Here is a 15,246-nt window from a genome sequence, read left to right as displayed (position 1 = left end):
TGTTAAAGCGGCGTTAATACCACCAACAGGCCGGCGGTAAAAAAAAAAAGGGATTTGGACCATGGCGGTAACCTCCATCAAAGACCGCCACTTTAAAACTCTGTCTGCCAGGGTGGTAACGGCCGCTGGGCTGGAGACTTCGTTCTCCAGCCCGGCGGCCGTCACAATCCCACCCTCGGGATTACGACCCGGCCTACCACCATGATTTCGGGACAAACTTACCGCCACGCAAACCATGGCGGTAGGCATTATCAGTGCCAGGGCATCCCTTCCTTGGCACTGATAAGGGTCTCCCCCGCCTTCCTCCCTAAAGTCCTCCCCCACCCAGCCCCTCCTTCTCCCCCGCACATAAACACACCTGCACGCACACCCATATACACAAACGCATACCCACCACCACCCACGTATGCACACATACCCACACACCGCAACACACACCAACATACCTTGTCACACACATGCATTCACAACACTCACAATCACTCATTAACGCATGCATTCAACGCGACTCACACCCGCATGCACGCATTTCAAATTTACACACACAACACACCACATACACACAACACCCACCCACCCCCCTCTCCAGTCGGAGAACCCGACTTACCTGCTTGCAGGGGGTCCTCCGGCTGGAGGCGGTCTGCGGCGCTGCTGTCAGCAGCAGCGTCGGCCAGCAAAACACCGCCAGGCCGTATCATTGGTCATGATATGGTCGGCAGTGTTTTGCTGGCGTGGTGGTGCTACTGTAAGCAGTGCCGCCTTACCACCGTCCACCACCATGACCGTCGGCGGTGTTCCGCCAGCATTCTGGCCATATACCGTCGGCGGTCATGATACACGTAGACGGCTGGTAGCCCCGGTGGCGGTATGTTGGCGGCCGTCGCCGTAGGCACAGCCAATCTTGTAATGAGGGCCTTAATGTCTTCCCTTGCCCCTGGCAAACTACTACATGTGTTGCCAGTACCATGGGCACTCCCTTGCATGCTGTCAAACTGAGGCTGGGGTGGTGTCATTCTGGCCCTTAGGGCCTTCTCACCTCAGCCCCCTGCCTCATGTGGCCAGCCCAGCCTAGAAGAAGTGTCATCCCCCACTGGGCCATCACTTTCAGGCCATGGTGGTAGTGAGAATATGCAGGGGCCTCACAGGGGGGATACATTCGTACCTAAGATCCGTCTCGAGTACCAGCAGCAGACCTTTGTATTTCTTGACACCCCTGCTTTGCCAGGTCATATCCTGAGGCTATAGTGGGCTGGAGAGGGGGTAACAGAAGTGTCCTCACCAGGGCCCAGGTGTTGTCACCTTGGCCCCAGTGTCTTTTAGGCATTGGTGGAAGTGAATTGGGGGAAGTACATTCAAGTTCTGGCGTCAGTACAATCTCCAGTGATTCTGGGCATATCACTTAATCTCCCTAATATAAAAAATTAATTTGATCTTATGCAGTGTAGCTGATGCTCCTGGTAATTACTCCCATGCCTTTGGGACGAGTTCTAGCTATATAAAACTACAAAAAAATATTAACGATTTGGGAATGTGAGCCACTTTTTTTGGTGTGTGATCCCAATCTGGACCTGGGTGGGTCCCTACTGGGCTCTCCGTTTTTTGCCCTCTGTAGGAGGCTGGACTGCCTTGTAGTGGGTACCAAGGGGTACTTACACCTTGCACCAGGCCCAGGTATCCCTTATTAGTGTAGAGGGGTGTCTAGCAGCTTAGGCTGATAGAAAAGGTAGCTTAGCAGAGCAGCTTAGGCTGAACTAGGAGACGAGTGAAACTCCTACAGTACCACTAGTGTCATATGCACAATATCATAAGAAAACACAATACACAGATATACTAAAAATAAAGGTACTTTATTTTTATGACAATATGCCAAAGTATCTCAGTGAGTACCCTCAGTATGAGGATAGCAAATATACACAAGATATATGTACACAGTACCAAAATATGCAGTAATAGCAATAGAAAACAGTGCAAACAATGTATAGTCACAATAGAATGCAATGGGAGCACATAGGGATAGGGGCAACACAAACCATATACTCTAGAAGTGGAATGCGAACCACGAATGGACCCCAAACCTATGTGAGCTCGTAGAGGGTCGCTGGGACTGTAAGAAAACAGTCAGGGTTAGAAAAATAGCCCACTCCAAGACCCTGAAAAGTGGGTGCAAAGTGCACCTAAGTTCCCCAAAGAGCACAGAAGTCGTGATAGGGGAATTCTGCAAGAAACAGCAACACCAGCAATGCAACAACGATGGATTTCCCGACGAGGGTACCTGTGGAACAAGGGGACCAAGTCCAATAGTCACGATCAAGTCGGGAGTGGGCAGATGCCCAGGAAATGCCAGCTGTGGGTGCAAAGAAGCTGCCACCGGATGGTAGAAGCTGTGGATTCTGCAAGAACGAAGAGGGCTAGAAACTTCCCCTTTGGAGGATGGATGTCCCACGTCGTGAAGAAGCTTGCAGAGGTGTTTTCGTGCAGAAAGACCGCAAACAAGCCTTGCTAGCTGCAAGGGTCGCGGTTAGGGTTTTTGGATGCTGCTGTGGCCCAGGAGGGACCAGGATGTCGCCAATTGCGTGAGGAGACAGAGGGGGCGTCCAGCAAGACAACGAGCCCACTCAGAAGCAAGCAGCACCCGCAGAAGTGCCAGAAAAGGCACTATGAAGTGGAGTGAACCGGAGCTCACCCGAAGTCACAAAGGAAGGTCCCACGACACCGGAGGACAACTCAGGAGGTCGTGCACTGCAGGTTAAAGTGCTGGGGACCCAGGCTTGGCTGTGCACAAAGGAAATCCTGGAAGAGTGCACAGGAGCCGGAGCAGCTGCAAATCACGCGGCACCCAGCAATGCAGTCTAGCGTGGGGAGGCAAGGACTTACCTCCACCAAACTTGGACTGAATAGTCACTGGATTGTGGGAGTCACTTGGACAGAGTTGCTGAGTTCAAGGGACCTCGCTCGTCGTGCTGAGAGGAGACCCAGAGGACCGGTGAAGCAGTTCTTTGGTGCCTGCGGTTGCAGGGGGAATATTCCGTCGACCCACGGAGATTTCTTCGGAGCTTCTAGTGCAGAGAGGAGGCAGACTACCCCCACAGCATGCACCACCAGGAAAACAGTCGAGAAGGCGGCAGGATCAGCGTTACAAGGTCGCAGTAGTCGTCTTTGCTACTTTGTTGCAGTTTTGCAGGCTTCCAGCGCGGTCAGCAGTCGATTCCTTGGCAGAAGGTGAAGAGAGAGATGCAGAGGAACTCTGATGAGCTCTTGCATTCGTTATCTGAAGAATTCCCCAAAGCAGAGACCCTAAATAGCCAGAAAAGGAGGTTTGGCTACTTAGGAGAGAGGATAGGCTAGCAACACATGGAGGAGCCTATCAGAAGGAGTCTCTGACGTCACCTGCTGGCCCTGGCCAATCAGAGCAGTCCAGTGTGCCAGCAGCACCTCTGTTTCCAAGATGGCAGAGGTCTGGAGCACACTGGAGGAGCTCTGGGCACCTCACAGGGGAGGTGCAGGTCAGGGGAGTGGTCACTCCCCTTTCCTTTGTCCAGTTTCGCACCAGAGCAGGGCTGGGGGATCCCTGAACCGGTGTAGACTGGCTTATGCAGAAATGGGCACCATCTGTGCCCATGAAAGCATTTCCAGAGGCTGGGGGAGGCTACTCCTCCCCAGCCCTAACACCTTTTTCCAAAGGGAGAGGGTGTAACACCCTCTCTCTGAGGAAGTCCTTTGTTCTGCCTTCCTGGGCTAAGCCTGGCTGTACCCCAGGAGGGCAGAAACCTGTCTGAGGGGTTGGCAGCAGCAGCAGCTGCAGTGAAACCCCAGGAAAGGCAGTTTGGCAGCACCCGGGTCTGTGCTAGAGACCCGGGGAATCATGGGATTGTCTCCCCAATACCAGGATGGCATTGGGGGGCAATTCCATGATCTTAGACATGTTACATGGCCATGTTCGGAGTTACCATTGTGAAGCTACACATAGGTAGTGACCTATGTGTAGTGCACACGTGTAATGGTGTCCCCGCACTCACAAAGTCCGGGGAATTTGCCCTGAACAATGTGGGGGCACCTTGGCTAGTGCCAGGGTGCCCACACACTAAGTAACTTAGCACCCAACCTTTACCAGGTAAAAGTTAGACATATAGGTGACTTATACGTTACTTAAGTGCAGTGGTAAATGGCTGTGAAATAACGTGGACGTTATTTCACTCAGGCTGCAGTGGCAGGCCTGTGTAAGAATTTTCAGAGCTCCCTATGGGTGGCAAAAGAAATGCTGCAGCCCATAGGGATCTCCTGGAACCCCAATACCCTGGGTACCTCAGTACCATATACTAGGGAATTATAAGGGTGTTCCAGTATGCCAATGTAAATTGGTGAATTTGGTCACTAGCCTGTTAGTGACAATTTGTACAGAGAGAGCATAACCACTGAGGTTCTGGTTAGCAGAGCCTCAGTGAGACAGTTAGGCATCACACAGGGAACACATACATATAGGTCACAAACTTATGAGCACTGGGGTCCTGACTAGCAGGGTCCCAGTGACACATAACAAACATACTGAAAAGTTAGGGTTTTCACTATGAGCACTGTGCCCTGGCTAGCAGGATCCCAGTCAGACAGTGAAAACACCTGACATATACTCACAAACAGGCCAAAAATGGGGGTAACAAGGCTAGAAAGAGGCTACTTTCTCACACCCTCTCACTTAGAGTGAAAAAATCTTAACTGTGTAGCAAAACTACTCTGCAGTGCCTTTGATGTAACTTCCAAAATACTTGTTATATTTCTTTCACAGTCTCATTTCAGAACTGAAGCATTTTCAATATTTTCTACACCAAAGCTATTGTTGCGGCTTATTTTTTCTTATGCAGCTAACAACCATTGACACAGCCAATAGTCCTGGCTTGGTGTAATGTTATTTGTTGTATTATATATATGGATGCATGGACAGAATGAAGTAGCAGAACACTAGGGGTGGGTGAAGAATTCCGCTCTGCCCGTGGAGTTCTGAAAAAGTTACCGAAGTGATACAGCGTCAAATTTTTCCTCTCGCTCGTCAACGTTAATTTGGTGAGCGGCAGAAATCTCTAAGTTGGCGAGTGACATTTCTGAACGCAAGCGGTCGTAGTAGGCTGTGACAGCTCGCAATGAGAAAGCTGCTGCTCATGTTGAGGAAGCTGCTGCTTGAGTAGAAAATGTAATCGAGTGGCAGAAACAAGTTAACACCCTCTGGGACGCTGTGTGATGTCGTCTGCGCTGATTTTACAGCACGGGAAAAACGTCTGCCACTGAAAATCAGCGCAACCGGCACAACCTACCCAAACTCCGCTGCTCGCATAACTTTGCATAGCACGGCAAAGTTTTTCTTGCACTTCGCGGAGTTCCACGTCGCAGAACTCCACGAACTCCGCCCAGGCCTACAAAATACCAGTCAGGCAGCACACTATTAAGCACATATTTTTAGCTTACTTTTATGCATACTGTTCTCAAGCCACACATTTAATTACATCGGCCAAGGCCCTATGAGGCAGTTTTTTAAAATTCCAATTAAGGCCCCGAGTGTAAGTGTAAAAGACGGCAGAGTCTGGTTACAAAACTGACAAGACGAAATCCATAGTAAGTGACGCAATTCTTCAAACGCGCGCTTGTCCAGTAGGCAGAAGGCACCCAGCGAACTCTCGCAGGCCAGTAGTTAAAACTATGCTATTACAAAAACTCAGTTACGTAAAGATTGTCATTTTCGCGGGAGTAAGCGGTAGCTATGCTCTCCGTCGCTGTTCATGTAAAGCAATCAGCAGCACCATAGAATCACCACACCTCCTGCTGGGCGGCACTGGACTAGGCCTCGTGCAGACCACGCCCAACGCTTCTCATTATTGGTTAACCAAGCCGTAGCCCTGCCCAGATTGGGCGCACATGCTCCAGGTCCTGCCTACCTCGTGCGCGGGGCGGAGCTTCGCCTTGTTCTTTCTGTCTGCTGGATTGGAGGGGGCGGTCTCTACTCTCCCTTGTCACGGGACGCGCACGCCGCAACGGCGACTATGCTCGGACCTCCTCCTGCCATTGCCTCTATGACGTAATGGACGACGAGCTGCGGAGGAGAGAGGCGTGGCCTTGTAGCCCAAGCACCCTCGCCCATTGGCGGCCTTTGGGTTTGATTTGGCTCTGGCATTGCTGGCTTCTGATTGGTCGGCCAGGTTGATGTCGAGTAGGTGACACTGACAGCTGCGCATGCGCAGGAGTGAAGTATCTCGCTGCTTGTTTTCACCGGAGGAAAGGAGCGCAGCTCCCCTGGCCATGTAGACCTGAAGCAGTGGCGGTAGGTGATGAGCCAACGCGTTATGACGGTGTGCCTCGTGAGCCGGTTATCCTCTGCACCTTTGTGTTGCATGCACGCAGCACAGTGTATGGAAAGCCTTGGGTTAGTCTGGCAGCCGCTTGTCGGCGTGCACGGGCAGTGAGTGACAGCTCACCTGTTGGTGGAGGGCAGAGTGGGTGATGCTAGTGCCATTCCTCTCGTGCACAGAGCTGAGCATTGGTTGTGAGCTCTTTCTCTTGTTCTTATTGCTGAATAATCACGTGAGATCTCCTGTGCACCGAGCAGGGCAGCGTGACTCACCTTAATGGTGTGCAAAAAGGGGGCGCATCACCCGTGCATGGAGCAGGCTAACGGGGGCTCGCATGTGCACAGCGGGGGCAGTCGGTGTCCTATCGCCTGTGCCAGACCACGTGTGCATAACAATGTCCTGGTTGTCATATCACTTGTGCAAGGGGAGGGACTTTAAGTGTAACCATTCCAAGAGTTTAGAGATGTGTAACGAGTGTGAGGTCGCGTGTAATAAGAGAGAGGCAAAAAGTTGCAACAGCCGCGCGGACAAGAAAATATGTGATGTCAATTTGATATTATTCTGAGCAAGCTCAAGGATTTCTGGAGTGCTTTACAAAGGCACTCCTCATAGAAATTCAAACCCCAAAAGTATTTTTTAGTAATTGTATTTGCTTGTAAAAACGCTTTTAAGCGGTAATACGTTGCAGCAATTGTCCAAAGGGTAGACGTTTTGCCTTGTGCTTAGAAAATATATAATAGTTGTGCATAAAGGATCTGCTAAAGTACTTTTGCTTATCCCTAGAACCATACATATCAAGTCATTCAAAGGCCAGAAAATGCTGATAGTGTGGAGCAATTCTAGTAATGCTAGATTACTGTAAAGAAATGTAGTTGTCAAGAACTGCTGTATTGCTGTCAAATGAGATATTACTGCAGTACACCTAAACACCCCTCGTTAAAAGAGTCCCAAACATAACTTGTGTCACTAGCCATGAGATTTGTGGAACCATACTGTCCACTTACGGCTGTGTTGGTGTGACAGCAGAAAGATCGAAAAAAAGACTAGAAACACAGAATTCTGGCACACGTAGCAGGTGGAAAGGATTCTTAGATCTTGACCTTTTGCTGGTATGAACATCGCTACCTGTAGAGTGTTCTCTGCTCTTTTTCTCTTGGCTAATATATACATAGGGGTGGATTAATAATGCGCAACATGGGGCATTCTGGCTCCGGCATTATAGCAAACAATAATCGCACTGACTATGGATCAGTGTCCATTTTTCAGTATAGAACACAGTGGTGTAGACAACAAAACACTTCAGAAGCCGAATGTAAAATTCAAATACCCAGCAAACTTATAAGCATACTGTTTCAGAAGGAAATCATAGAGAGAATAAAATGCCCGTCCACCCAGAATAAGTTCTTTCAAGTGTGAGGTGAAAGATACAAACATGGAATCAGCAGTTTTTGAGGTAGTGCAATATACGGGAGCAATAGGGACCCGATAAGGGATTTATATGTCATCCAGACTAAGGTTCAGAGAGGTAGGGTTGTACCATAAGCCCTGGTTACAAAACTTGGTTTTTAGGTTAGTCCCATAAGGGTGTCAGTGTACAACTCGTAGTACAACTCGTACTATTTCGAACTCCCAGTCTTTGATAGTTTCAGGCTGGGTCTACGGGTGGGTTATAGATATGATGGTCCTCCTCTTAAACCGATGAAATATTAGCACCTGGAATTAGGACATCCAGTCCTACTAATTCATTACTGAAACAGGCTTGTCTAGAAGGCATTTTGATGCTACAACTCCATGCTCCTTTTGTGAGCCTTGGTTCCCTTGATGGTACAGGTGCAGAAGACTGATTTTCCTTCTTTTCCTGTTGTATTTTTTTTTTTCACTTTCTATGGCTGGTAGGGCTGCTTTGCTATCTTATTTGGGTGGATTAGGTATGAAGCCTAAACATAGTTGCTGTAGAGAAGGTTTAGGCCTGTCGCTCATCCGTATTTACGTTGCAGAATCTGAAAGCCAGAATTTTAGCACTCTAGTTCAGCTTTTAGCCTGTCCTTGGAGATGTCAGACAGCTTTTCATTGAAAAACACACCTGCGAGTAATTCAAGATCTAAAGAACTACAGCGTACTTATGCAAGTCTTTTTCAAATTGTAGGCGAGCCAATTTTTGGTGGGTCGTGAAAATTCAAGCAATAAATAAACAGTCCTTTAAACTCATCACTATTTATCTTGTTGGATTTGCAGTGTGTTTTTATTGACAGGTCAAATGTCTGACTATGTCTCCTAACAAATTGCTGCTTATATTATTTTAACAAGGGAATCCACGCTTACAAAGCCCTCTCACTTAGCAGCCAGAAAATGAAAAGTAACGTGAATTATGTGAGAATCTTGCTGGGGTACAGGGAGTGTGAGAGGTGAAGCTGTGGGATTCAATTTTTTTCGTAAGACACAACAAAATAAAAATACTCACATATGAACTGTACACATTCAGTAGTTAGGAAAGCAATAAGGAAACATTTGTTTTTGTAATTGTAAAGTGAAACAAAGATTTTAATAGGATCAAAATAAATCAATACATTTTACTTAGTGATGCACCAACTATAAATGTTCATGGAAACTCCATTTCCTCACATTATAATTTGTGTACAATAGTTTTCTCAGTAAAACTGTATGTCTTTATACGTTTAGTAGCCGTTTCAGTGGATTTCTGCAAATTAATGTAATTATTTTTGTTTTATAAAAAAAAATCACCTGTCTGATGTCCATTAAAGGTAGGTGGGTCACAAAAGTTTGTTGGTCTACAAATTGGGTTGTGATTCTGAAAAGTTTGGGAAGGGCGGCTCTGTATTCTCACTACTTCAGGGACAATCAGTAATGCAATTGCCTTCCGTCAAGAGGCATGTCTTGGAGTAGGTGTCAGAAGCCAGCACTGCTGGGCAAGCTGTCAGCCCATGCCTTGTACACAGACGGCTGCCAGGGGAACCGAGATGCATTCTGTCTAGAAGTTGCACTAGAGATAAAACAACATGGATACATGGTAATCTTTCAAATTCTATAAAAGCACAAAGTAGATTTAAGGAAGATGTGTGTGAAGATGCCAGAAGAACAAGAAGAGACAGCAGCAATTAATTACTGAAAGATAGGCTGCATCTTGTCAAATCCAAGATAACAAGCATATCCAGTGTAATATTCCATGCAAATTCAGTTTAATGTACCTTATGCATAGAAGTGTTTGTGTATAATTTTACCAATAATTACCTTATGTACAAGACACAGTACAAACCAGCTTAAAGTGCTAGCAATCTCGGTGGCACTTGTTTAAAAAAGCCCAATAGTTCAGTTTGGCCTTCAAGGATTCAGTTATTAACCCACCAAAAATTGTTCTTGGGTAGGAAACGTTGACCTGTGAGTTACAAAACGATTCTTGCAATCATGCTGAAAGCTGCTGCGTTATGTTTCTTGAATTCAAACCTGCTGATTTTGCACATACTTCTGTAAGAACGTTATTTCATGTAAGATAATTTAGGGTGATGGCTTTCTGTGAATAATGTATAGCTACAGCCCTCTGTCGCGACTTCATGAATCATCTGAGCTAATATGGCAGTATTTATAACCTGAGAATTGCTGGCTGCACGTAGATCTAAGCAGCTGGTGTCTCTTTCCCCTAATCCATAGCGCCGGCTGACACATTGAGCTAGTAGACATATCTGGTAAAATAGTTTACTTGTAATTGCTACTAGTATGGTAAAAGTCACAGAGAAACTCTTGTTGCAGCCAGCTCATTTTTCCATTCTGCTACGATGCATAAACACAACTGAGTAAGTACCGTATTTATCGGCGTATAACACGCACCGGCGTATAACACGCACCTCATTTTAAGAGGACATTTCAGAAAAAAAAACCTTAACATTATATCGGCGTATAACACGCACACATCATTTCCCCACTATTTTCAGGGAGAAAAAGTGCGTGTTATACGCCGATAAATACGGTATACCTCAGAGGAACATTGGTACTACAAGACTATAAAACAGTATTGGTTTGTTTGTGTGTGTGTGTATGCACCCCATATGTTAAAATAAACATTGCTAAAGCCAGTTAGCCTGGCCTTGGCAAGCTGGTGGGATGGTTATTTTTATATTTTTCATTGTAATTATGCACCACAAACAAAGAAGAGAAAAAACACAGCATGCTCCCACCCATACGTGACAGATATATGCTTGCAATAAAAGTTTTTTTTTTTATTGAAAGAGTAACCATCACATATGATTTTTATTGAACAGTATCAGCGCTTCCTAGCTGGCAGGTGTATGTGGAACAGTGCACAATAGTTTTAATGCACATTCCAAATCAGTTATTATTGTATAATTTAAGCATACAAGGTCTACTAGAAAAACTTTAAAAAATAAAGAATTGTAAGAAAAAATCTTTAGCAAAGTAAAGTTTTGAGGCATTGAGTGTGCATTTTTAGGTGGATGTTCATGTGTGGAAGACAAATGCCATCACTCAGTGCAGGAGAGCTAGAGATAGAAGTTAGCTGGTTCCTACCCCCATGATGTATACTGTGGTCAGCGGAAACAACATTTGAATGAATGATAAAGAAATCAGTGGATGAAGGTGGCTCACCCAAATTCCCTATTCTATGTATACTTGTTTGTGTTTTTTTAATTTAAAAATATGTTGATTTATATGAGGCTGATGACAGAGCTAAAGGTGTCTTTAGACCAGATCTAAAAAAAATAAAAAATTGTGCCATTCGCCACTGGGTTTTGCAGTCTCATATTTTCCCGCACGCCAGTTGGCCACTCACAGTATTTGAGAAATGGCTCCTCATACGCCACTCTGACAGATGCATTCTGTTGGACATGTACAGATTCTTCATTTAGCCAGTAGCCACTCTAAATCGCCGGCACAGCAGCGCTGGGAGTGTGAGCGCGAGCGCACATTTACACTCGCTGAATGGCATGACCTACATAGAGCACGCACCTCGACATGTGGCACCTCAGGTAAAGTAATGTTGCTTAGAATAGCTCATTACTGGTTCTACCTGTCGGCAAGGGTGGCGCAGTGGAAACCGGGTGGGGACGCCGGATGCTGGCAGCAATATGCCAGATTGGCACACCTGCTCTGGCACTGACCCAAGATTCATAGGTATGACACTGAGCTACTCAGCTTTGGGTTGTTGGGTCTCCCAAATGCATTAACCTATCTGCTAAAATCGGCAAAAGGGGGTCCATAACCCTAATACTTGGCACGGGTAAACAAGTCTTTCTTTACCGCTGGGGCACAGATAGAATCCCGACGAAATTAGACTGGCTTCACAAATTGTGGAACCTCTTGGGAATGGAGAAACTGACGGCGGTGGTGGCCCAAGGGTTACCACAATTTGACAAAACCTGGGCACCATGTATCAAATTCCTGTCTACTGAGTTCAACGAACTGAGCTGCCCAGCTTATTTCCGTACACTGCAGCTCACGCAGACAACCCAGACTAATGATTGGCAGGACAGGCTAACCATAGTTGAAACGTCCCCCTTATTCCTCCCAAGGTGATCTACATGGCATAATCAAGGATCCGCTGAGCATCCATTTTCCCCTCTTTTATCCTCCTTCTACCTTACTCTCTTCTTCCATCCTTCCTGTTTTTCTTAACCAGTTATTCTATGCATTTTTTCTTAATATCCCCTGCTGGCCATTGGCTGTAGGTGGGTTGCTGTTGTAGTATACCCTTGTTTTACAAAAAACCCCAATAAAACAGAGTTAAACCTAAAAGAAAACCGGTTCTGCAAAGGAGCATGCCATTTCCGCATGGGCGGGTTTACGTTTTGGATTTTGCTTTATGCAAGGGAAACAGTCCCAGCCTGACTCTGCCTCTGCTTTGGCTTGGTTTATTCTCCCTCATGTTTCCCAGGTGATTGCTGGTCTCTGGGAGCATCTGATGTTGCTGTCCTTGTGGACATGTTCTCACTGCGCAGGAATGGGTCGCGGGGTGGAGTGTCTTCCACTCTTCATGTTTAATGGACCTGCAACAGGTACCTATTTTTGTGTAGGGAAAATCACTTGAGGGGGCAAAGCTGGTCCTAAAGTGTGGGCAATAACAACAATATTTTAAATACTTTCTGATTTATTTTACTCCTGTCTCTCTAAGGCACTTAGGGCTTTTATGATTGCAAGCATTAGTACCATGATCCCTTAGAACTAAAGGCAAGCACAGGGAAAAAAGTAGAGGAGTGCTGCTGAGAACAGCCAACACTGTCCCTCTGAATAAAATAAGGGAGGTTTCTTGAGGCTTCCAAGTTTCTTCCTATTTTAAGCACTGCGCCTGAGCTTAAAACAAAAGCTGCTCCTCTGCGGCTGGAGTGTCGAGGCATTCCTGCACACAGCTGCTGTGCAGAGGCTGCGAGTTGAATGTTCATTAGCAGTGTTGGCAGCGGACACACTGCACCTGTCAGTATTTTGCTGGGCCTGTTCCAGGGACAGCATTTGGGAATAGCATTTGCTACAAATTAGCAATCGGCTTGTTCTGGCGCGTATAACTGTGGTAGTGAAACATGGGATAAAGTACCCCATCACATATATTCAAAGGATTCTCAAGTTGGAGAAATTAAAAAACCAGTGGAGTTAGACAGAGGCCTAAATTTGCTTCTGATGACACAGAACTCTGACATGACTTGATGACTTTCCTAAAAGTTAAGCCTCGAGTTTAAGTCCCATCATTATCTCTCTTTGATTAGAAAGAAAAAGCAACCACAGGTTTAATGCAATGTTGCAGCAGGAGAGCGGCTGTGTGACCATGTTTTATATGTTATGCTACGTTGATTTTTATAGGACACTAACCACCCGCAAGGGTATCCAGGTGCTTGCCGATGGGTAGACGGGGTTTTATCTGGAGTTAATGGAAAAGCCACGTCTTCAGCTTTCCGCAAAATTCCAGGAATGACACAGAAGACATTGTGTGGTCGGGGATGTCTTTCCAAACTTTGCGGGCGATGTGTGAGAAGTTGTGACCTCCTACTCTGATCTTGTGTATGTGGGGAATGCGCGCAAGTGAGAGACCGGAAGGGCGGAGGTGCCAGGAGTGTTGACGGAATGGATGCATGCTTTGAGGTAAGTGGGGCCTAGGTTGTGTAGAGCCTTGTAGGTGTGCATGAGAAGTTTGAAGTGGGTGAGTTTGTGTATGGTAGCCCGTGGATTTTCTTGACGTGTGGGGAGGTGTAATTATGTCTTAGGAGGCTGCGGACATGTCTTGTTGCAGCGGTTTGGATGGTTTGGGCTCTACTCATGAGCTGTTTATTGATTTCAGTGTACAGTGCATTGCAATAGCCCCGTCTGCTTGTTATGCAGGCTTGTGTGACTGTTTTCCAGTATCCACTTGAAGATTTTTTGTAGTGTCTTCAGCAGGTGGAAACTGGTGGAGGTGACTGCTTTGACCTGTGCTGTCATGTCTCGTTTTATGTCCCTTGTTGTTGCTGTCTCTTGTAGGAAAGTGGGTTATTATATGGTGTGGGCCTTAGTCCTCACCATGTAATACTCTCACAATACCCCAATGATAGTCCTTGGATTCACACTAGTAAATCCTTAGCTCAGTCCTGGTAGTGTGGCAAAGAGCAGTCGGCCTTTACTTAGAGGAACATGTGTTAAGCATATCAGAGCACCAGCATGTACAGTGTACAAAAAGTAATTGACACGACTGACAGACTCGAAAGAAACACCAAAATGAACAGAATTGAATCAGCATAACGAGTTATAGATTTTAGAAGCAACATTAAATCACAGCAGAACTGTCATTTAAACGTTGCATTGAAGTCTATTGGAGAAATATCACTGGTTGGAAAAATTTACTTAGGAAGCGAGTTGTGCAGGACCCTTATAGGGTTAAGGTTGTGCAGTTCCTAGGACCTGATCTCGACAGTCAATTACCTGCTAGTTGCGTCAAGGTGCAGTGTTGTCCTGGGTGTCCGTGGTACTGAATGGGACTCGTGTTGACGTTGATGGCAGGGAAGCCACTGGTGACAAACAAGCTGCGGGGAACCCTTGCAAGGTTAAGGTTGTGCGGGTCCTGGGACTAGGCCACAGCAGTCAGTTCACTTCTACCTGTACGTGTTGTCCAGGTGCACAGTTGTCCTGGCTGTCCGTGGTGCTGAACGGGACTTTGGCTGGTGCTGTTTTTACCGCTTACACAACAATGCTGATAAAGGGATTGCAAAATGTCAGCTGGGGCGGGGTTGCAGATGTCTGATGCAGGTTGCACTCTTTGTCCTGCACCTGCAATGCTGAGTGTGGGGGTTAGTTACCAGACTGGCTCCCAACAAGCCTTGGCAGAGGTAATGGTGCTGAAATCCTTTGTCAACTTCACAGGGTTCCGGGGAGCCGTGTAGCAGACTGAAACTTGGAGCCAAGTGGGACTACAACTCCCAGAATTGTTTTTGAAGCAATGTTATTAAGTTTCATTGTAGTGACAAGTACTGAGAAATCACACCAGTATTACTGTAACACACATATGGAGAGTGTACACGCACTTATCTTTATAATTGCATTTCGGTATTATAATACCAACAGGAGTCTCTTAGTCCAGATCTTGACTACGACTCCCAGAAGACACTGGACCACCTGACTTTCGTTAATCCCATGACGGGCCCAACGACCGGTGAAACTTCGGATCCTGTGAGCGTTTTTACCTGCAGTTTGCAGGGGACTGGTGCCACTAGTCCAGGGGAGTCTGAGGGTTCTTCTGACTCCCACAAGGATCCTTCTGGTCAGGAGTGATGAGTTTCAGCCAAGTACAAGGGTCGTTCACGCAGTTCCCAGTCTGTTGCCTCAGGGACAGAGTATCCCTCTTTTGCCTTGGTGCAGTGGGCAAAGTCCGGTTGTCAGTGATGCAAAGCTCCTCTTGTCCTTCTTCAAAGTTGGTCGGTCAGAACTA

The 15,246-nt window shown here is 46.6% G+C and overlaps 1 protein-coding gene across 2 annotated transcripts in view; it reads left to right on the top strand.

The window, feature by feature from the left end:
• The first annotated feature begins 6,178 nt into the window (after window positions 1-6,178).
• Window positions 6,179-15,246, top strand: part of CLIP4 (CAP-Gly domain containing linker protein family member 4) — a 243,447-nt gene continuing 234,379 nt past the window's right edge. For both annotated transcript variants that reach the window (XM_069236201.1, XM_069236200.1), the window contains exon 1: window positions 6,179-6,304. The gene's annotated coding sequence lies outside the window, so the exon portion shown is untranslated. The remainder of the gene's footprint in view (window positions 6,305-15,246) is intronic.

Source organism: Pleurodeles waltl, chromosome 5, assembly GCF_031143425.1.
Source record: "Pleurodeles waltl isolate 20211129_DDA chromosome 5, aPleWal1.hap1.20221129, whole genome shotgun sequence".
NCBI lineage: Eukaryota > Metazoa > Chordata > Amphibia > Caudata > Salamandridae > Pleurodeles > Pleurodeles waltl.
Note: the sequence above shows the minus strand (reverse complement) of the source record. Positions and strands in the feature narration are given on the sequence as shown.